At 40.2% G+C, this 24,069-nt stretch overlaps 1 long non-coding RNA gene across 2 annotated transcripts; it reads right to left on the bottom strand.

The window, feature by feature from the left end:
• Positions 1 to 2,514: 2,514 nt before the first annotated feature.
• On the bottom strand, positions 2,515 to 22,635 carry LOC142884200 (uncharacterized). 2 transcript variants are annotated; one of them, XR_012926134.1, is made up of 4 exons: positions 22,393 to 22,635; positions 20,942 to 21,019; positions 19,399 to 19,489; positions 2,515 to 5,614 (listed from the first exon to the last, which is right to left on the bottom strand). It is a non-coding gene; the product is annotated as an uncharacterized LOC142884200 (long non-coding RNA). The 2 variants fall into 2 exon arrangements; XR_012926133.1 differs by lacking the exon at positions 2,515 to 5,614 and having other exon boundaries at positions 18,852 to 19,489; positions 22,393 to 22,504.
• Between the last annotated feature and the right edge of the window lie 1,434 nt (positions 22,636 to 24,069).

The raw sequence follows: 24,069 nt of genomic DNA, 5'->3' as shown, positions 1-24,069 counted from the left end.
TGCTGTCTGCAGTCATTTTTATTGTTTGCATCCAAGTCACTTCCTCTGTACGTAACGTGTCAGTCGCGCAACACTTGTCTCCGCCGCTTTTCTCTCGACATTCTTCAAGAAGCAACCAGTGAGTGGCACGCTTCCACAACTAGCTGAAAGCGCCATCACTCACAAACAAATGTCCAGATCGTGTTTGAATGAAAATAAAATAAAATAGTAGCTACATGTCGTTAAACGCCAGTAGCTTTTTATCGTTATCTTAATCTGTGAATCATACAAATTGTTGTTTAGTTTAGTTCTTTTTTTTACAGCCGCGGGTGGAGCGCGGGTGGTGGTGGTGGCAGATTGATGTATTGCTCAACATAAAGATGTTATCAAAGGCCCTAATTTTCAAATTATGTACAGCAGTCTCCCTGTGGATAGGAATAGAGGTTCCATGGGTCGTCACGCAGGGAGGCTCATCCTAATTTGCAATCCCAACTGGAGACTGACAAATAGTTTTGACCTCCCTCTGGAGGCGCGGGCCAGAAGTGCAAAGAAGCTCATTCGCCATACTCACTTGTTACAGAGCTAAATAATGGAGTGAAATAGCCCACTCACATTATAACAACTGTGTCTCTTTTTTTATTTTTCTGCTCTATAGTACAGAGCTGAAAATATATTAAAAAAAAAATATATATATATGTATATATATATATATATATATATATATATATATATATATATATATATATATATATATATATACGTTTATAGCCACTCATGACAAGGTTCATGTATCGTCACATACACATGCATCCTTGTATTATTTTTCTCGGAGCGGCCGGACTATTTCTGCCTCGGTAACTAGCATACAGCTGTGGGTTGGGAAAGCTTCTTAACGTTCGTGTTTGATACAGGGGTAACGCGTTGCCCCTGAAATAGTAAATTATTTATAAGATATTAAGTTGGAACAATTGCCATCACTCAAGTTCATCCCTGATGATGACACTGACCAGTGCCTGCTGTGCCGTTGGAGAAGCACATTTTCAGGGGGCTTTTACGCAATTATACCCAAAGATCTCGTGCCTGATGACAAAAAGAGAGCAGTCTGTTTATGGAGATGTAGTCAATATCTCCTTTTCTTTTTGGTATGAATTATTCATAGTTTAAGACACTATCCCCCCTCACTTAATATGTACACACACTTAAACACCCACACATCTCTAATACAAATGATGGTTTTAGCTGACAGTGTAACAGGATTTAAGGTCCCAGTGGGGTTTGGCCCAACCGCGGATGGGCGCTGTGACTGTCGAGGTGACACAGAGGGCCCGGCTGCCCCTCCTAATCTCCCCCTGAGGCAACATCACAGGCTGCAGATCCTGCTGCACCTCTATGGACGCACAAAGGCCCTGATTATCATTCATATGCTCAGCACAAACACCAGTCCAATAGATAACAGATGACACATAAGTACCAGCTGAATGGCGCAATATGTTTAGGCTGCAGGAGTCTATAGGGACCAATGAATCCTTAAGAGAGCGCCGAGGCTGACAAAGAGATGCGGTTAGTTGAGGTGCCCTGATGTGACAGATATAAGGCTCCACAGGTGAACGTGGCCTCCACTGAACCGTAGGAATCTTTTTTGTTGTTGTTGTCGTTGCAATTCATTTCAAAGAAATTACCAAAAACAAAATGAAATTGAAATAAATAAAATAACATAAATAATAAAGTGAGTACTCTTCATCACGCTTTGCGGTAACCAGTAATATCTAGAAAATGTTTGATTGTAATGACGATTATTTTGGAAATGATTATTATTATTTGGAAGACCGTTTAAGGCTGTTAATTACAGGTAATTAACAATTAATAGTTAATGACAAGTCTTGGTTTTGAAATAGATCAAATGGCATTTTAAAAGGTAGCAAAACAGACATTACAAAGCATTTTCAATCAATTTAAAAAATAAATATCTTGTCAAATACATTTATTAAATATTTTGTACTTTTTTCAGTCTTTTGTTTCAATTGGCATAATCATAAATGTTGAAAAATAATGTAAATTTACCTTTCATATTAGCAAGATAAATGACAAAATATATCAACCGTAAGCAGAATTCTGAAGAATTCTAATTATTAACTTTAACAAATATGTATTTTATATAAATGTATGAATAATCATATCATTAGATTAAATATAAACACCACTATCACAACTGTGTGCTTTTTTGGAGTTGCAGTAATATCTGTAAATAATAATACAGAACCCTCTGAACGATTTCCAAAATTATTTACAATTTCAAACCGGTTTTTAAAAATAGTTTAATTCTTCTCAGTAAATGTGATTTTGTGCTATCTATCTATCTATCTATCTATCTATCTATCTATCTATCTGTTTGTGTGTTTATGTTTTATGTTGTTAATCAGTGGTGTCATTAACACCAACCATCTATGTAAAGATTAGACATTTGAAATTGAAAACTCTTGTCTGTCTTTCTACATTAGTCTCCTCTGCAGTATCATTCAAATATGAATGATACTGCAGAAAACCCCCGAAGAGGAGCGCAGCAACATGGACGGGGACAACCTTCAGAGAAAACACTGGAACGTACGAGACTAGTCTACATTTCATATTTTGGATTTTACTTGCCGTCTGCCAAAACAGTGACTGCGGCTGCTGGGTTAATGCAGTCTGCTGTATGGAGCCTCACTGATGTGCTGAGGCGAAGGTCAAGTGTTGTCCTGGGTCCTCGCAGCTTTTTGCTGCAGCTTCAAAGCAGGCTTCGTTCTGCGACTCAGTGCTACTCAGGTTTGAACCTAAAGACTGAGTGCAGCAATAGAAAAATAATCCAACTATGGAGTGATGAGGCTGAGAAAGTTACAGTTTTTCTGTGTACCATGCAAATGTGTCTCAGTGTCTCTGCCATGCAGTACCAAGATCTGACTCCAAGCTTCCTTCATTCAATGTGGTTTTTTTTTGACTGCACACTGTCACTACACCCTGAAAATATTTACCTGCCGAGCATTTGAGGTCACAAAAAAGGCCTGGCGTTTGAATAGAATGTTTTTTCTCAAATTAGAACTCCTTTTTTATATTTGTAATCTTTGGTTTTATGTGAATAAAATGCTAATGCTAGTCAGGAATAATCAAGTGAATGTTGGACTTGCATTTCAAATACAAACAATATAAACAGAGGGACATTTTTTTAAGGAGAGTATGCATTTGGTATTTGTGGAATTCTTTTTTTAGGCAACTTCTCACTTCTGCTTTCTACACACACTGTGTACAATCATATCATCCTGTCCCTGACACATCGTATCTGCCGCTGCTGGCAGCTGAGCTGGAGCCCCGGCAGCCCCATCACACACATCAACACGCAAGCTCTTAAAAAATAATAATAAAAAAAAAAAAAAGACGCTAGACATACATGACAAGTGTGGCAGTAGTTTTTTCACCCAATGTCTGTCTGTCTGCCTATGCAGTATGTCTAACATTATTTTAACATTGAGTTGTTTGGCAAAAATGTCATCACACAAATGCATTTGGGGGATTTGGTATGGCAGCAAAACTTACATAAAAAATACAATATTACATTTTAACCGATTCATCTTGTAATTCTCTATGAAGCCCACAAATTTGTGGTTAATTTGTGCAAAATTGCGGTTTATGAATATTAGCACTTTTAGCACTTGTGATGAGTTTTACATGATAATAGGATAGATGCATACCAATGTGCACTGTTTAAAGTGAACCGCTAGCAGTTTTTGTGCTCCTGCTGCAGCAGAAAAGCCCACACTGAGGGCCTGGACTGTTGACTGACAAGAATAAATGGGAAAAAGATGCAAAAGTGACAGTCTGGACTTTTTAATGAGCCCATTTACATCTAAATGTGATGATGTTATGGGAACGTAGATGGCCAAGTTTCTCCTTCACGTTTCTTTAATTGAGTGAACAAGGCAAATAAGAACCAAATGTCCTTCATGCTGGATCCCATCCGATGACTGATGTGTTATCCATCTCTGTTGACTGTTATGCAACTTTTATTATTCCTCAAACTTTCCCTAACGAATGAAAAATAATTGTGTTTGGGTTTTTTTTGTCTTTCATGTATGAAAGTTTTGAGAGAAAAAGAATCCAACAGAGCCATTTGAGGTCTAAATATCTTTGGATGATTTTAAATTCCCTTTTGATGTGAATCCATTGGTTCTGCCATAGATATGTCTCAAACTTCCCCTTTGACCCTATTCATACAGAAGCCTTGAAATGCTCTTCAAAAGGGTTTGTTACCCCGCCGAGGTCAGTGGGCGATTACTTATGGCTGACTCACATTTTTTCCAAATCAGCAGACTTTTGGCCTAGAAATAACAGGTCAAACCAATGAATTTAATGAACTCTCACGCAGACAATGAATGCCTCTTGCCATTTGAACCCCAATAAAGGGATACGGGCAGGTCAGCCGGCCCTTTCAAGGGGTTTGTACACAAATGTGACAGAATGCGCTTGCTTCAGTGTCTGCGCTGACAAGTTGTTCAAAGTGCCGGGGATGTCATGTGATAGTGCCTTCGTCCGCAGCGCTCCCCGCCGACACCCCCACCTTTGTTGCTCACTTTGTGTCTGATGCTCTTTCAGCGAACAGTCCGACAAACACAAAAGCAGAAGAATGCAAACCTTTTTCTTTTTCTTTTTCTGGGGTGTGGGTTATCGTTGCCTCATTTCTCTCCGCAGCCGAACGCGACGCCGTTATGGAGCAACAAGCGGCAGAGACGTTATTGTGGCGGTAAACAAAGCCGAAGCGCAGCCAAGAACAACTTCTGACGGCGACTCGCTACTCCTCCCTTCTTTTCACCGCTTTGGTTTTCTGATCCTCCCCTCCTTGCCTCCCCTTATTCACTTTCCCGCTGCGCTTATTGTCACTTTCGTCTCTCCAAGTTTTCATTTTCAAAGCTCTGATGTGTCCAGTTGGTTTTCGCCGCCGGCTAATTTGAAAGGAGAAAACGTGGCATACTTTTCTTTCTCTCTCTTTTTACCCATGAATTTTTGGGGCTTTTTTTCTTCGAAGAGAAGTGCACCACTTTCGCGCAGCTGCCAAGCTGTGGTGTGAATGATTGAGAAAGAAACAGCTCAAAGCATATGGTATTTGTGTGTTCACTTAATTGAATCAATTGGAGGCCCATGGGAAACCACCGAGGGGGGTAAGAGCTCGGGAGGAGGGAGGTCAGGGAGTTAGAGCGGGAGGGAGGCGGGGGGAGCAAACAGCACAGAGATTCATGTAGCCATCATTCTCTCATTTTCAGGCCAGCGCCTCATTATTACCTCATTTTTGTGTGTGTTGTGTTTTTATCGAGCATAAGATCAAGACAAGCCTGGTCAGAAGAGCGGTGTGAGAAGAGGCAAATTCTCAAACCGCTTTTGCTCCTTTAAGTTTATGGTTTTCTCATTAAGGACCTCCTGCGGTTTGGCCCATTTCCTCTCCATTCAGCTCACATTAGCCTCCTTTCACAAGTCACCATTGTTTAGGAATTGTTTTTATTTTCTCATGGACACAACTGTTTAAATGTCAACACAAGCTCCCAAACACTTTGACAAGCTAAAGCAGAGTGGAAGTCCCAGTGTTCTTTTTGAGTGCAGAATGCAGGGAAGCCTGAAGAGTGAAAAAACTAAGAAAATAACCAACTACACAAATTCATCTAAAACGTTGAGTTAAAGCTTTCCTTGATCTTTTTTTTCTCCTTTTTAATCTAAACTTTCCCAGTCTTCAAAGTGGTTTCCTGGGTGACGGCAAAACTTTTGGGCCAATGAATGAGAAATTTGGGAGCATTTGCATAAGTAAGCGCAGACCCCCTGTATGATTTTCATAACCTAATATCCCCTTTTCTTCTCAAATTTCTATTGCAGGCACTGTGAATTGGGAGTCAGCCTTTGTTTGATGTCCCCCCCCCACCCCACTTTGCGCCTGTAGCACTTCATTTCTCCCCTCCCTCGTTCCGATGACCTCTGCCAGGGCTTTTTACTCAATCTCACACGCCGCCTTGACTAAACGGGCAATATATGGCTCAGCCTCAACTCTCCTCTTTTTTTAGTCGTGACGTAAGCAGCGTGGAAGAAAAAAAAAAGAGGTTTGAGCGAACTGGGTGTCTGAATGCAGCCGTATATGTGAGCGTCAGTGTGATGACGGGTCACTGCCCATCTCAGTTTTCCGCAGATGCGCTCTATTCAGGAGGCGACACGCGGCGGGACGCTGCTGGGAGGTAGTTACTTTTTCTCCATTACCATAGAAACTAACACAGTGGCTTTCAGCTGGTCCAGGCCAGGGGTCTGGTGACACCAACGTTCACACTGCTCTAAGTCCTGACAAACCCCCTAAATGGATCTTAGCAGTCTAAATAATGCCCATTTGCATGCCACGGCAGGAAAAAAAAACAGAGAGGCCTCCTTTGAAACACTTTTCATAATGAGCACAAAATAGAGGATGAAAAAACACTTGGTCGGGGCTGAAGGAGAATAAAAAACAGAAGCATCTTATGATGGGAAAGGCAGGCGGTGTAGGGCGGCCTATGAGTCGGTGAATGGTGGAGGAGGAAATTGAGGCTTTAGAAATGTTTTCATCGAGTGGATATTAGGGGAATATTGATAGGGTTCAAACTGCAACTTTGAGATCTTAATTTTTCAGACTCCACTGGAGCAGCCTCCCAAAGTTTCATGTAACTGGAGAAAACACGCTTTTAGAACCTTTCACAGACATCAGAAATGATCGGTTTCAGCTTCCATGTTTTGTTTGAATTTCAAAATTTTTGGAAGGTGACAAAAATCGGTCATCCATGAGTTGGTCTCAGCGACTCAACGCCTGGCTAGGGTGATGTCACAAAGGGCTAAGTTCCAGATATATGTGTTTTGGCATGAAAAGTGGTGCAGTTTTCAACTTTTTCACAAAGCACCATTGTCATGATCAACTTCATCTGTCTACGCAGTGCTGAAGGCTGTGTTTTACTTCTTATTCATATGATTGTGAAGTCCCAGGAAAATATTACAGAGCAGGCTTTCCAAAAATAACATATTTCCGCATTTGTTATGAACAGTATTCATGTAGCACTGATATAGATTATTTCCAACATATTGTTGAAGTTGCAAAAAGCTTTTTAGTTCAAAACTGAAGAAAAAAAAACCTTCATTACTGGTTGTTAATTGGCTCAAGTGAAAACGACCTTGTTTTTACATCACAAAAAGACAGCAGCAGGTTCACTAAATCAACCGTAAATCAATGCTCATCATGAATGTGGAGCGCTCCTCTTTCTGCAGCTGCACAACTCTGCCCTGTCACTGCCTGAAGTGCAATATTTTCTCCAGCGACTGATGTATATATTACATGGTGTTGGTAATAATTGGGCATTGTGGAAGGTACAAGGTCAGAGTTCACAATTGATCCTCTCACCCCTGGCAGGTGCAGCTCACAGGAGTGAGAGGAGGCGGCCCCTCATCTCTCCCACCTCTTCACGCTGCTCAGCGAGAGAAAGGGAGGAGTGTAAATGAGTGCTCTCCAGAAAGCCATCACCTGCTCCCTCCACCCTGAAATCCCCGACACTCTGCCAGGCAGAGATATCCTACGACCACGGCTCAAGTCTCTCTAACTCCAATTACTGGGGGACAGGACGGGGGAAGGAAGGAGAGTCAAGAATTTTAACCATTGGTGTCCATGCTGAGATTTTGTTTTTTCTTGTTTTTTGTTGTTGCACGTATGAACGTATTCATCGGCATCAAAATGTACATTTGTCATGCTTATAGAGGCAATTGAATTGGACTGGAAGAGGCATTGAGTTTGTGCGCACAGAGAGCCCAAGGGTGAGGTTGTGTATTGATGGGTGCCCCTCCCAGCTTCTCCCAGATTCCCCCTCTTTTGTGACTTTGAGTGAATGTATCCTCTTGCTAAGGGCACTGGAATGTCTCTTCTCAACTCGTGTGATGGATGGGGCCTTGTTTTGCACTCCTCCGCCCCTCCCTCTGAATCCCTCTTTCTCTCCGCCAGCCTTTGACTCTTTCATCACATCCTTTTATTCGGCACCAATAAAAGTCAGTGATTCTTCATCGGCCGTTGTGAAGATCTGAGGGCCGCTGTTATTTTTCATGAGGAGTGTGTCACACATCACCATTCAGCCCCTTCGTCACACAAATTCAGACACTGGCACAGAGGCTGAAGCAGGTGGAGATACACTATCAATGAATTAGTCAAATGAGACACTGGGCATATCCTTTAAACTCAATTTAAATACTCAGTTAATGTTGGTTAGTGGGCCCCGATTGCCACTCATGCACTGGGGTGATAAAATGTTTAATGTGGAACAGTCTAAAGTAAAAAATAAAAAAATACTGGATGCACACAATAATAACAATAATAATAATCATAATAATACAAAAACACTTGTTATTATTATTATTATTATCATTATCATTATTATTATTGTTGTTATTATTATTATTATTATTATTTTTTATTATTATTATTATTATACAAAAAACACTTACTACTGTAACATGATACAGCAAAAAGTTGTATTCTTTGATGTGTAACATTATAAGAGAGATGTATTTGTATTTCTTTAATAACAGTTTGAGTTGTATTAGTACAAATGTTAGCCCTATACTTTTAACAAAAGTAGCTAAGTTGCTATTCCTAAAGCTGAATCAACATCTTCAATACAATTGCAAAACATCTCGCTGCATGCATGTGGCATCACGCCATGGTCTGCCTTTCCTTTTGTTTTAGATGCAACTGTATCTAGTAGACTGTACTTTAGAAAGCATTCTGCTTCTCTCCTTTCCATTACTTCTACTTCCTGCTGGTTTTAACATCTGACGATAACCTCCCTCGCACCCAGACATCATTTCCCACCAAAGGCCTTGTGGAAAACAGGAGTGTCTCTATTTAAAAAGCATTATCCAACAGAGTGTTACATAAGAAGCTCCAAACAGGAGTCAGGCCTCGCAGGAATGAATCACCAGCTCAGTCAGCATGTCAAACAACTATCGTCAGGCACTCGTGGCACTTAGTGGCATTTTGCACAAGCTAAAAAGACCTAAATAAAGGCAGAAGTGTCACTTAGTTGAATATTAACACACTTTGCTTTCAGCTTCACATATAGACAAAAAGCTAATGTCAGTAATTGCAAGCAACCTATTGCAGGTTTTATTTTGGACTTGGTCCACAATCATGACCACACATTAGGACACTTGAAACACACAGATGGGAAAAATGCAGCAAGCGGGAGGAAACACAGTAGGTGTCAACAACAGATAGAACATGGATAAAACTTGCATTTCAGAGTCAATTATTATTGGATTTACAAATATTAACAAATAGCCACCGACACATTGAGTGAAGTCAACAGTTTTTCTACTTGTTGTGAGCACTATGAATAACAAACGGCACCATCACATGTAGGTAGATTCCTTTTGGCAACTCTGGCTTCTCTCACCACTGATGGAAATTAGTATTGCTGATAAAAGACACATATTTCTGTGCCACCAGCATATGACGACACTATTTGATTTTTTTTTTTTTTTTCTGATACGAGGCAGCCATCAGCTGACTGCTTCAAACACAAAGTGAATTTAACACAGTATCTCCATCAAAAAAGTCAACAAGTCAGTGACACCAGTCAGCTAGACCATAGGAATATATAATTTACCTTATCCCTGATTATTACAGATATATTGGATGTCTTTAACGTAATATACATATTTTGTATAGACTAGTCAAAAATTAAAGGTCATCTGTGTGCAAAATGTACATCACTATGTTTTCTGACAGTAACTTGTCTCTAAGCCAGTGAAGCCAGTTGGTTTTCCTCAGATTGTAAAAGCGCTTTGATTGTGATTTAGTGCTGTACGAATAAAAGTTGATTGATTGATTAATTGAAGACAAGGTGGTCTATCCTTCATTTCTTTTGTCTGCCCATTTCATCAAGTCTGTTTCAAATCAGCAATCAGTCAGCAATTTGTGACATCACAGAGGGCACTGATCCCTCTCTGAGGTCCGTCATACAGGACATATTCAAGTAGAACATTGCTGTGAGAGTCCAGTTTAATTAGTCCGCTTACTCCATTGCACAACACTTTCAACTTTACATGTGATTGACTTCTGTAATTTCTCAGGATGAAGTTTTGAAAATAAACTTGTGTTCTCAAACTTTTGATCGTAAAAAAATATATATATTAAAAAAAAAGTTACTTAAAACGCCATACCAACATCAGAAAAAAACATGAAAAACAATATCTCAAAAAAAGTCACATTATATTTTTTTCAATTTAAAACAAAATACTACAATACTTCTTCAGGATTACTAATAAAGTTTTATCTAAAGTTATCCTGTTTCAACAAATCATAAACTGTTTTGTATATTATCAGTACATTTTACAGTAGTGTATCTCTATATGAGGTTAAATGTTTTGTTTGTTTCCAAATGCAGATCATTTATTTGAAACTGTCTTTAATTTATAAAGGTCTCAAAGACATTTTTTAATTCCAATTCATACATTAAAAGTATATTTGAACCGAGGAGGAAGAGATGGGTGGTTGAGATAATTATGTGGCGGTGCTATGAATTCAACCCACATAAATTATTGACATAATTAATAATTTAAATACATGTAATATTCAAATAACACTGCATATTGACTTGTTAAATGTTGGAGGGAACACCAGGAACTGTTGACGCTACTTATAAAAACATCTGCAGCATCAACACTGCGCAAAGGTCTCACGCTAGTTTTGCCACTATGTGTTGTCATCCTCATCCTGCTCTCACTTGCCAAAATTTTGCTGGCAGCAAGTTAAGAGCTGCTCATCCTGATGCCTCCACTGAAGGCACATCAGTGGTGATCACAAGTTTCTTTTATCCATCTGCTATCTTTCAGAAATATATTAAAAATAATTGTATTAATATTTAATACATTTGAATTAAATAATGATTTTAAATCTTTATAGTGATACTATTTATTAAGCATGGCGGGAAAAAGGCATTTCTCAAAATGATATTGGTAAAGATTTTTCTTTATTAAAATATTTTTTTAACACAAAGTATATTTAAGAGAGGTTTATATTAGCATATTGCGGTCTGTGAGAATTCCTTCATTAGACAGAGGCAATGTGTTGCATTGTAAGCATTCAATCATTCATTCAATCTCAATAAATCTTCATTTTAAATTAATTTGCTCGTTAGTGACTGAAAGATGAAAATGAAATCAGTATTTTACAAATTATTTATACGTGACTGCTGACTCATTTTCTGCATTACCTGCTTCCAACAAACTGAAATGATGGCCCAGTTTTCAGACGCACTGACCAGCATATATCTTACAAACCTGTTAAATAATGCGTATGGGTTTATGCATGAGGCAAAAGTCGAAATGTGCATGTTTTTAATCAGTCCTGATATAACCTCTTGAAGCCCAGAAACACAGCGGAGGCATTAAAAACATAAAAGGGAAAAAGGGCAGTAATGAATTTAGAGGAAAATGGACATTAATGGTATTAGCATTACTCGTGTTCCATATAACAAATTATTGGAAATTTGACAAGCACACCAAATTATCTCCTCATGCCTGCCGGGAGTGTGGTGAAGTCCTCTCTACCTGCTGAGGAAAGACAATTTCTGCTCATTTTACTATTTTTAACAATAGAACCAACCCATTAAGACAAATTAATGTCATTATCAAGTCTCTATGAAAATGACAAATACCACCGTTTCGAGCAGCTTTAGAGGCTATTGACAATAATGAAATTCGCTGTACAGGTACTGAAAAGAAACACTCCAAGTAATTATTTTCTAGTAGCTTGTTTGTCTGCCATCCGTTCATTTGCTTTCAGCTCAATTATCTGACTCTGTGAGCATGTGGAGGCGCATAGTGCTCTGCGGCCCACAGAGCGAGGGCCCTAATTGGGCAATTACCGTTCTGTTTCGGGGCTTTTAGCTCCGGTGGAGAGTGGAGGGAGACCGCGCTGTGTAAAACCATGAGGACCTTCCATGCACAAAAACCACACATATACACTGTTTAAACAAAAACAAAACCCCACGTCCTCTATAACACCCGGCTATACCTTGCAGCACCGGTGCAGCCCGTGTAACAAACACTAAAATCATAAAAAGTGGCAGGAGCTACAAGCTAAAAACGTGGCCCTTCCACTGACACATAATGCAGGTGGCAACACAGAACCAGGGGGGACTTTTCAAACATGCGATTATGTCACCGTGCGGGAAGCTTGTGCTCGCAGACCTATGCATTCTTTGGCATTTTTTTCGATGGTGCAACCAGCAGCCATAAATAGCTGACGGCACAGGAACCGCTGGGGTCAACACCACTTTGAAGCAGTGCACTCAATCAGAAGGATGAAAACCACACAATTCATTTCAGATTGCGACAGGACTTTGGGCTGTAGGCAAAGAAAGCTGCAGAGAGAGAAAGAGTCCAGTAGTTCATAATGACTTAACAACACCCGATGACACTTCATCAAGGTAGTTCTCTGACTTGTACTCAGGCAAGGCAGCATCTCGCATTTGGCTCTGTCACCTGTTTTCAACAGCTGATCACTTCTTATCAGATTCAATCCATCCTCTAATAATATGACAAAACAATAATACACCGAGAAGAACATCCATGCAGTTCATCGTCCAACCAATATTTCATTGGGATGACAACATTACATTAGGTGAGTTGAAAAGTAACACCAAGGGGAAGTATGGAATGTACCCAACAAGAGTGCAAGTGATTTCACAGAAATCACAATACCATTCTGAACAAAACAGAGGCATCGAGCGGTGGTAATGTACAGTGGTATGCAGGATATCAATACACGGTTATGATGTGTGCACTTCAGGCAGCGAGACTGCAGCCCAGCATATCAACACCCTAAGATTAGTATTTGAAATCCAGATATCACTATTAGCGCTACAATTTTTCAGGCCCCAGCCATGTGGATCAATCCCACGACGGCGCCACTGCTGCTTTTGACTTCTGCATCTGCTGCAATGTGCAGGAAACAAAGGCAAACTCTAGACTTACCACCGATGGTATAAAAGTTGGAACCTGGCAATTACCCCCCTCCCCTCCCCCAACCCGCCCTCCTGAGCCCCCGCCACCACCGCCCCACCCCCTCGCTCATTTTCATATTATCCCTGCGCCGCACGCTCTCCCCCTCACTTTAACATTCTGTCACGCGCTCCCTGGATCATGTAGCTCGTGTTAATTAAACCCTCTTTCAGATCATTTCCTTGCTCAAGTGGCCTCAGTGCAGCACCCATTAGGCAGAAAGCTCTGTTATCTGAATTTCCAAATGTAGCTCAACATTTATTAAAGTGAAATTCATCCAGTAATTGCCCGCCTCGGTATGCCCCATGTCTCCCTCTTACCTCCAGGGCCACCTGCTCAGAGACACCTCCAACTATTTACCAGCATGACGCGGGGTAATTAGACCTCTCTGACCCCGTCCACTAAGAGCCTGGTAATTGCGCTAATAAAAAAAATTAACAGCAACAGCATGAGGATCATTATGTAAAAATACCAGGTAATGAAGCATTAGCCTTGATTTTATTTGGATTAAAAAACAGCTATAGGTATTTAAAGGTGACAGTGCCTGCGGAGACAATGTCTTTTCATTAAATCCCAGTGCGACAGAGGAGCAGCCGAGGGGAGATTTTAGCACAAATCTATCACGGTGATGGAACCATTTCATGTGCGAGCCGCGCATTTCCATAATCGCTGCCGTCACATAAACAACAAAGTTGTTTTGGTGCAATATTTCATCTCTCTATCAATGTAGTTTTGTCACTAAACAAGCTCTGTTTTTTTTTCCTTGAAGAATTGAATTTGACCCCATCTGCACCGCATTACCTATTTTTCTAAGAAAAAAAAACACAAAGTGGCATCAGTCCACTTTTTCAAGTGACTAAATGAAATCCCTTCGCACTGTGAAAGCAACTACTCCGTAGTATCAAATTGTAGATGGGTCCACTCACTCTAGTAAAGGCCATTAAACAGACAGCACAGAGTCCCTCAGTATTGTTTTTTTTTTTTTTTTTTTTGAATCCGGGATTTGTTTTCTCTCAGCGTTAACAAAAAGGGATTGAATGGGCGGGAAGCAGCATAATTAGGGCTATTTGCTGCTCTCATTATGCATTTTATTTTGACAGAGACATCTATTATCATAGACCTGTGTGACTGCGGGTTTCATCATGTTTGGTGTTACCACTTAGAATGTAATCAAATAAATATCTGAACTCAAACACGGATGAGGATCCATCCTGTGGAGACATTCGGACATGTGCAATTACATTATTGGTGCAAATGATCAGTATATAGCATTCAGAAAAATAATGAAGGAACCAGCCTTGATGGTTTAAAATGTAATCTCACAACAATATGGTGTGGGAGAGAAACATTGAGGCATTTAAGCTGCCATGGAAATGTGACCAATGCCTTCTTACATGAACAAAAATCAACCATAATGGATTTTGGCTTCAAATTGAGAGTGTAAAACAACCTCAGTGGAAGACAATCAATTTCTGTTGCCTGAGCGAGGACACTGTATGCCAAGAGATCTTTACATTATCATCTATATAGTGACATCCTATGGGCAAGTTGTGCAACTGCAGTTATTTAATGGACAACTTGGAGGAAAAGTGTATTTGACTGTATTTGAAGGTATTAACGTTAAAAGTAAGACAAAAAACATATTCATACTTCAGAAAGTTTTCATGAAGACAATCTTGAAATAATGCTGAATTTGTCCCAAAACGAGTATTGGAACTAACTCCATTTTACACAGACCAGACAGCTCTAAGCTGCATGTCTTCTCAGTTAAATCCTGTTGCCTGCTTGACCATTTCAAACAGGTTCAGCTGCGATCAGACAAACTGTGAAGTTTCATTTTCCTTAAATACCTGCTAATGGAGCCGACCTGTAGCCAAACGCACATAGCCGAGTTCAATCCAGATTAAGTCAAAAGTGAGGCTTCATTAGCATATGAAGGTGTTTGCGAACAAAGATCCTCACACTTCATTTAACATCAGGCCTGCTGATCTACACAGGCTGCTACTGAACCCTCCAATAAAACGCAGAAGGACGGTGCTTCACCTGAATCTCCTCTCTCCAACTCGCAAACACAGCGACGCTTATTGGCTTTCTATTAGTTTCACGTATCTTCTCAAAGCAGAGGTTTTTGTTTGTTTGTTTTTCTAATAGTGAGTTAAAAAAAAAAAAAAGTCATCCTGTATTTTTGGAACACAACTCTTGTTTCAAGAAAATTGATTGTGATTAAAAAAAAAAAAAAAAAAAAGAGCAGAGCAAGACAGCACAGAATGCTTTATTCACTTTCTGCCTTTCTGTAGCTGTTTCACATCGACTTTTGAGACATTTTACATTTTAAGAAAATCAAGAAGGAGAAATTCAACTCATGCTGATTTAGTCATTTGATCAATGGTACAATCTAAAGTTGGCCTTAAGTGGAAAATTCTCATTTAAATGTCATATCATTTCATTTGAGTTTGTTAGTTTGAGTGTGACCTCCATGCCGGCAAGGCAACATTAAACCCTGCCGAGTTCATTGAGTTTGCTTGTCATTTTCGGTGCGATACTGCAAATGTGTCAACATGCCGGCAGGTGACGTAAGGCACGATTAATGTGAGATCAATGACAATTAGTCCCTCATTTTGTCTTTTGTACATGCACCCCCCTTTTTTTCCAAGGATCTTTGTGCGGCCGGAACGCTGCTCTGTGTTCAGTTTTTTTCCAGTGAAATGGCTGAATAGGGAGCGGTGTCGTGGCCTCGCTCATTACCGACTGGCCTTCTGGTATTTACATCATCATGGCAGGTTGACCCCACAGTATTCATAGCTTCACACCTAACACCCATTCACTATTGAAAATAAACAGGCTGCACTGTCTCCTAAATGGGCCTGTTTGCTCTGAAAAGATACCAAAGGTTTTGTGGCTCAACGCAACTGTTTTGTTGGCTTGCTGCAACACATGGGATGCTGCTGCAGCCGAGGAGAATCCAAAGTCTTAATTAGGAAACGAGGGACATCGCCCTTCCCGCCTTGAATGCTCCGACACATCTTTGACTGCTGGAGCGTGCACAATTATCCACCTGCTACCACTTAATGATGGACTTTATCTTTGTTTTATCCCAACACTGATTTGGGTCTTTGCTAAAAGAATGTAAATGTGCATTTCGTGCACTGCAGCACGGCAGAAACTGACAGGCCACAGGAGAGCTGAGCCGTCGTCTACAAAATTCGAAGGAGAGTGAAATGCTGCAGCCCAGTTTTTTGTCCCCTTGCAACAGGTTGCTCTGGTGACCCAATTAAAAACTCTTATACAAAATATCAGTTCAGACAATCTGGAGTTGATTCACACAAATGCTAATGCTCGTGTAGCATCACAGTGAGAACAGAGAAGACTAAAGACAACTTTCAGAGCTTCTTCAAGCATCTTTTCTACGACTTCACTTTCCTGTCACTATTCTTTGCCAGACAATCTTTGGAAGATGCCCTTTTCCTCAGCCCTGATATGATTACCTATTACACACCGATCTGAACCAATGAAACACAACTCATCACTTGTTTGTTTCACAAATATTGTCAACACCATGAAGTTAAAGATCCTGCCGATTTTCACTGTGTTGTTTCAGAGGGAATTCAGCATATCTTATGTTTACTGCCCTCTTAGTTCAATTTACAAAATGATTGAAACTTTTAATCAGACTTATTCCACTTGCATACAAATTTGGGGGTCTATGCTTTAAATTTGAACTAAACTTTAAACTTTGAGAGTCCATTAAAATGCACTTCTTACAGTTTTAGCTGATAATGTGCAAGAATGGGAAGCAGTTTCAAGATAATCAATCACTTTATATATTATAAAATAGAAAATAGAATTCTGATGTTTCGTGTTTGGAATTTTAAATAAAAACTGAACTAACAAGAACACAGCCTTTTCATTTGAGTCTCTGAAGGGCCTTTTCCTTTGAAGACTGGCCTTGTGAGAAACAAACCCCCAGCCTCAGCAAAGTCCTACAAAGCACCAGCACTGAAAGGACGAAAAGTTCTGGCTAATAATAGAAAAGCAAATGTTGAGAAATGAGAGCTTAGAAGACTTGAAATTTTGATAGATTCTGGAAGGTTGCTATTAAACGCAATTCCCAGGAGGGGAGAGGAAAACAAAGGTGGACCGAGAGGGGTATCAACGCAGGTCAAATTGTGTCAACCTGAGTTACGTTCAGATGAGTGCACCGGGGCTGACCTGTGTTCCAAGTGGAAGCCCACACCGGCCTGTTTAAAAAGCCCAGCTTTCATTCCCTTTCCTTGATGCCATTATATCTCCAGTGGGCCATGTGCCTTTAGCTGACAGCCTCCCGGGCTGACGACATTATTTTTTTCACAGTCATCCGCCGCTGAAAGCGCCCAGAAATTGGCCACATTTGTGAAATGGCACATTTGTGCTGCGGTAACAAATTAGACTATTCACAAAGTCTGAACAATGGCAAGAATACCAGTGTTTGGACGATAACTTTCAAAGACCTGTTTCAGTGAATGAACACAGGCTGAAATGACTACCATTTGCATAAAAGGTAGGGTTTCAAATGGTTCAGTTTGTTATAACAACTTGTTTATATGATATCAGACTAGAGCTTCTCTTTGTATGTCTTAACAGCAGCTATTTTGGAAAGAAACAAAGAACTTTCATAAGATGCAACAATCACTGTTGCATCTTATGAAAGTTCTGTCCACGCAGCTTAAAGCAAGTTTTGGCACTTCGCCAAACATATTAGCACACAAAAGGAACAGGGTGTTAACGTACTGTATGTGAGCAAATGTAATAAAAAGCAAAAACTTTTTTTAAGCACCAAGCATCAGATTATTTTTTTTAACAAATGACCATATATGTTTGTTGTTGTCTTTACTTTAAAAGTGAGCTTTTTGAATTTGTAATGGGATTCTAAATTGAAAGTCAAAGGTCCAAGCGGGTGCACCTGCAGATTTGGTGGAATGTAAAGAAAAGAACTTGGTTTGCATGATAATAAATGAGAAACACTGCGTAAAGAAACAGTCATGGAAGAAACAGTCCAAATGAATCCCTAAGAAGCTAAACAAGACTACTTGGTCTAAATTCGTTTTTAGCTTTTAAGACCTCAGAAAGTTGTATTTGTGTATTTTTGCATGAGATTAGATGAAATTCTTTCCTCTAATGGATACGCTTACATTTCACGCTGTCTCATAGTGCCTATTGGCCAGTTTAACATTACTGTAAAGGAGAACTGGTTCTCTGTTAACTGATGGTGTTGAATAAAAGTAAATTAAAATAAAGACCAGAATGAAAATTAAAAAAAAGAGTATTTTATTTGAGTTTTACCGTGACTGTCGTGTCTGTTGGAGCAATAACTGTGTGAGACCAGATGGAATACAGAGGATATCTTCACTGGACCACTGGGTTCCCAATTCATTTAGTTAGATATCCACCTTGTGGTTGAACAGCAGTACTGCACCTTTTCCGCTCTTTTCTTTTTTGTCTCTGACGACACTTCAGTGTGTTGCTGAGTTTCACAGTCCTGAATCGCTCCAAAATACGATTTTTATGAAAAACTGTTCATTTTGCTAGTGTTAAGAACTCCGTAGTGCTCATCTTGATGTGAACATTAGGAATAATCAAACTACATGATTGGTGCTTCTCCCACTTTATGAAGTTATTATACTGAATTAAAGGGACGCTCATTTTCCAATCTTATAGTGCACTGGTGGTTTAGCACTTTATATGCCAGTGCAAATTATTGTTCTGAGCAATTTGATCTCCGCAACCCTGAGTTCAGGAAAATACAGGTATTGAAAATGGATGGATGATGGATGGACAGATGGAAGGAGCAATTTGGTTTATCCCGACATGAAGACAAACAACAAGAATTTCACAATAAGATAGAAAATAAAACACTGACTTTCAGAAAAAATATTTTTTTCCCGAGCTGAAAAAGACTTTCTGTGATCCTTTTTGTGGAAAATAACTTTTCTTCATCTGATAAACAAGCCAAGTGTTAACTTGTCCGAACAAAAGTGAATCAGGAACTGCATAAAACTGGCTGCTCATTCTCTCGTCTTTATATCTCTATTATAATAGAATCTCTCGGAGGCCTCACGTGCCTCCTGAGATCTGCACGGATGATGTAGGTGGACCTTTTTTTCCCCTCATTCTTTTCCAGCTGCACTTTATGGCCCGGTCTACTCTCTGGAGATATTGTCCTTTCTTCCTACCACCCAGCACACACGATGAGATTCCTCAACACGCACAGTCACACAGGCTTTTAGACACTCATTAGCCCGTACTAATACAATAAGTGTCACCTTCCATTACATGGTGCAGGGTGGGATATCAGGATTGGAAACTCACCAAATCTTCACACAAGGGGCGCCACCCCCTCATCCACGGCATTGTCTTTCAGCCACAATGTTGTATTGTTTTCTCTTTGCCTATCTCTTGCCTGGAATACAAATATACACAAAAACTATGCATTAAAACTCAAACTAGATTTTCTTCCACCGCTGCAAAAACAACTGGCTTGACTTTGTCCTTGAGGGTAAACGTGAGGTGGCGCATATTCTTTCATCATGTGGCTCTTGGTGTTAACTTGAGGTTGTTGTTTTTTTTTCAGAGCGGCAGCTGTTTAAGGATCCTCCCAACCCCCCCAACCCCCCCCCCCCCCCATTCAGGTCTGTTGTCTCGCATATGAACAGCACATGCAGACTTGTAGAAAATCTTAATTAAGAGTCCTAATTCTCCGTGCTGTCGGCCGACCGAGGCTGTGCGCTCACGTGAAGCCCCGCTGTTCACAGCATGAGGGTTGCTTGTTGTTTTAGCGGCTTTCACACGACAGGGTGTGAGGAAAGGAGGGATTTCTTTTTTTTTATTGTTTAACATATTTGAGTGGAATATTCTCATAGTGCACGCATATCATTTTTTGAAACCTATAAAGACATTTGTGATCAATTTTTTTTTAACCTAATTTCATCATACTGAATCTGTATACACGTGTTCAATTGTCTTTTTGGACGCTTATCATTGCGGTTGCTTTTAAAATGGTAAAATGAAGAAATTATATTTAGTAGACTTTAGGAAACCTTAACAAGACAGCAGAAGCTTTCGTAACAATGGATAAGATAAGATAGGATAAATATGAGTATTCAATAGAAATAATAAGTCACCCATAAGTATATTCCTGCACAATGTACTTAGGCCCATTTGTACATCGTATATCCCCACAAAATATCCTGCCACAGCAAAAGTGTCAGTGACTGTGTGCAGCTTGGGGAGATTCTGCTTGTGAGCGGCAGCAAAGGGCATGTGGTCTCCGTGTGTGCAGCAGATGCCCCGACGGAGACTTGCGACAGATGATCCGAAAATGAGCGTGACCTGTGTTAAACAGGCAAAGTCCCGCAGCACTGACGTTTGACAAGATGATGGGCGTAGGCAATCATTATTGTCTCCACTTAAACAAGCAGTAAATATTCAGGGCCAGCGTCGGTGGCATAATACAAATCGGCCTGAAGGGACTTTTATTTAAGACTTAAGGTGTGTCATGTGACTGGGACCAAACCTCAAACTCAGCTATTAGAATTAGGCCGAGCTTCTAAAAGTCCATCCTGCGCATCCACAGAAACAGTTTTGAGAGCGTAAGTTGAAATATTGATCCGGAGATAAAAGCAGCCTCATCTGCAAGTTCACAGCGCACGCACAGCGAGTGAACCTTCGACCTCGGCCCTTCCTGCCTGACAAAGGTGCCAGTGGTGGCGAGTTAGACATGGCGAGAAACATGCCAAGAAGATGCCGCCCTCCTTCCCACCCTACTACCCCTCCCCTTCCAGAACCATTTGGACCACAGGGAATGGGTTAATCACATTAGAGGCCCAGAAGAGAGATGGGAAGTAGACAGTACCGTGACAGCCGGGGTAGCACTGGCACGACTAATCCCGTTAGGCCGAGGAAAAAGGGGGACGCCATCGCGCCTACAAGGCTGAGAAAGAAAAAAACATTTTCCCAGGAATGAGTTCACCTGTATGGTAACACAGAGAAGTTGGCCTGTTGATGCCTATTAGAAGAAACAATCACACTTGGCACATACAAATGTTTTTTTTTTCTTTTCTTTTTTTTCACGCTGGGCACCACTTCATTGTCGGTGCGTGAAAGAAAAAACAACGGCGGCAGACAGTGGCATCGCATGAGATCCTCTTTCATGCCGCGGCGATGCAGCCCCCTTTCAAGCGAGTGCTATCAGTCTCGCAAACAGTGAGAAGATAGGGAGGGGTGCTGTAAGAAGGATAGGGCTTACTTCATCCGCCATTGTAAGTGCACCCGAGTTCAACCTTAATGTAAACCTTTGCGGGCAGGATATGAATAGGATGCTCTCTATAAAAATATATCCTGCTGGGTAATCCGGCAGATGGCCACAGCAGCGGACACTACGAGCGAGGCCAGCCATGGCAGGGGTAACAGGGAATGTCCGATCACTGAGCCACTGCTCAGCCTGGGAGATGTGGAGGCAAGATTCCTAACTCCCCTTAGCAACGCTGGGAAACAGAGCCGTCACTTTGGATCCATCAAGTTTCTACTTAAGCTGGCCCACCACTTTTCCCTCTCCGTTTTCTTCTCTCTTTTTTTTGTATCTCCCACTTTTGTTGCGGGGATTAAGCCAAGTGGTAAAACAGTGATTTAATGATCTTTCCATGGCTATGTGCACCACTTAAACCATGAGACAAACAAGCCGAGGCATTCTAAGAGTCACCCCCTTTTGAAGGCGGCTGCTCAGGAACTGTGAGGCTTTTGATACGGCATTAAGCTCCGGCTGATTATTTTTCCCACTGTCGTGTGGTGTGCTGCGCGCCGCTATGGGAAAGTTTAAGGGTTTTTGTGCTCTGAAAAAGCCCATTGTAGACAATGAGAAGAAAACAGTTGAGTAAATACTTGATGATAGCTTCATAATGACGAGGTGTGGTTTATTTTCTGCTAAAGGATGTAAAAGAGAAGAAACACTTACACACTTAAACATAATAATTAATAATCAATAGTGAAAGAAAAAACAAATAAAATTAAACAGTATTACAAAATTCTGCAGACTCTTTAACAGAAAATAAAATTGTAATTATTAAGTGTTAACGGTTATTATTATTATTATTATTATTATTATTATTATTATTATTATTATTAATAATAATAATAATAATAATAATAATAATAATAATAATGTTGGAGGAGGGCGAGAGAGCTGGCGAAAAGTATACAAAAAGAAGTGGAGGAGGGCGAAAATCTAAAAATTTCAATCAATTCAAAAACAAATGTAATGCTCAAATGTCTGCAGGCACATTCTGTTGCATAGTGTTTAGTGTTTACCTGGATTTCCAGCAGGACAGATGGGAGCAAGGATTCATCACTGAGGAAAGGTGCTTGTTTTTGGGGTTTTTTCAGCAGCAGGAGGTGATCACTAGGAGGCGGTGGGGGGGACAAGCTAAGCCAACTTGTATTTTTAGAAATCACGTACTTCACACATCTTATTAAAGTGCACTTCAGACAATAACCATCAGATGGCACCAAGTGTAAAATGACAGCCAAGTGTGACCATTTTAAGCGCCTACACCTTTTAAGCACAAGGGTTAATATTAAGCTGATATGGTACAAATTGCATTTGAGTACATTTGAGAAAGTTACAGTTCTGACACTTTGGCAAAAAAATAACATTTCTGTTTATGCGTCCATGATTATGTATCTGTTATGCAGACCAGTGAAGTGTCTTTTCAATACTCAACAGGCAATAATAAGATGTTTAAGCGACTGATTTGATGTCAGTGTGAAATGTCCTCTTATTTGCTAGATCTCATTACATAATCACAGTTTTGTTTTTTTTACTTGCAAATTCATCAAGTGACATCAGACATGACAAATTTCCGGACTGTGGAGCAAGAAAAAGAAGAAAAGGTAGATTTTTTTCAATCCTAAAGACTTACCATTAACCATGTAACAGACAGAACTCTGTGTGTGTGTGCATGGTGATCAATATGGAGTAGGACTAGAAAGCTATAAGAGGGCCACAATATGAGCGGAGAGGCAAGTCTGGCTATCTGTGTGTCATGGATAATGGAGGTGTTGTGGCCTAACCAGCGCGCAGTCGGTGGCTCAGCTGCTGGTTGGCCACAATGTGTGAAACTAGCATGGTCAACAGTAGCGGTAACAATGAGGATGTTAAGTACAGTATTGGGGTTAATACCTCAGAGCTGGCCAAGAGATTATGACACAGTGTAAAATATGGAAGAGCCTTCATGGAAATGTTTTGTGCACAGGATGAATAAATGTACTCTTTCTGTTTATCCCTCTTCAGTGGCAATCTACCTTTTTTCTCTATGCTTTTTTTTAAACATTTCTGCTTCATAAAAACAACGTTACTATCTTCCTTGTTGGATTGTATTTTTCACACGTCAACTCGATTCAAACATAAATTAAGAGATAATTTGCAGATGTCAGATCAACAACACCAAAACAGATTACAGACGTGAATGTAGCAACTATGAGTTATAAAATCATGGTGTGCTACTTAAAAAGATTTAAGCTCTGATATCTGGGTTACACTAGTCCATCCAGATGATGCCATCTGTGAGAAAAGAGCAGTGTGTTTGTGTGTGTCCGTGTCCATGTGTGTGTGTGTGTGCAAATCCATGCGTGCATGCATGTGTGTGTGTTGGCTTTCAGATCAAATGCAGTGTATCATATTTCTGTATTAATCCAGGTCACTCCCACTAAAATGTTACTATGTAACGCCATTTATAGATAGTTTGAGAAAAAAAACTTAAAAGTGTAAGAAACAACAGAACAGCCTCCAACAAAAGGTTTTTCAGATGAAATGCCCAGAGTATAAAATCATCTGCATGGAGTATAATAACAATATTTGACTTGCAGCTTGTCAATGCTGCTCCGCCATAGCTGTGCAGATCAGTGAAGCAAAACTGTTACACAACCTCAAGCTAAAAGTATTTGGTGATAACCTTGGCAATAAGATCAAATCCATGACTTGAGTTG

This window comes from Nelusetta ayraudi, unplaced genomic scaffold (assembly GCF_046127955.1).
Source record: "Nelusetta ayraudi isolate G7.1 ecotype Tasmania unplaced genomic scaffold, CSIRO-AGI_Nayr_v1 ptg000011l, whole genome shotgun sequence".
Classification (NCBI taxonomy): Eukaryota; Metazoa; Chordata; class Actinopteri; order Tetraodontiformes; family Monacanthidae; genus Nelusetta; species Nelusetta ayraudi.
Note: the sequence above shows the minus strand (reverse complement) of the source record. Positions and strands in the feature narration are given on the sequence as shown.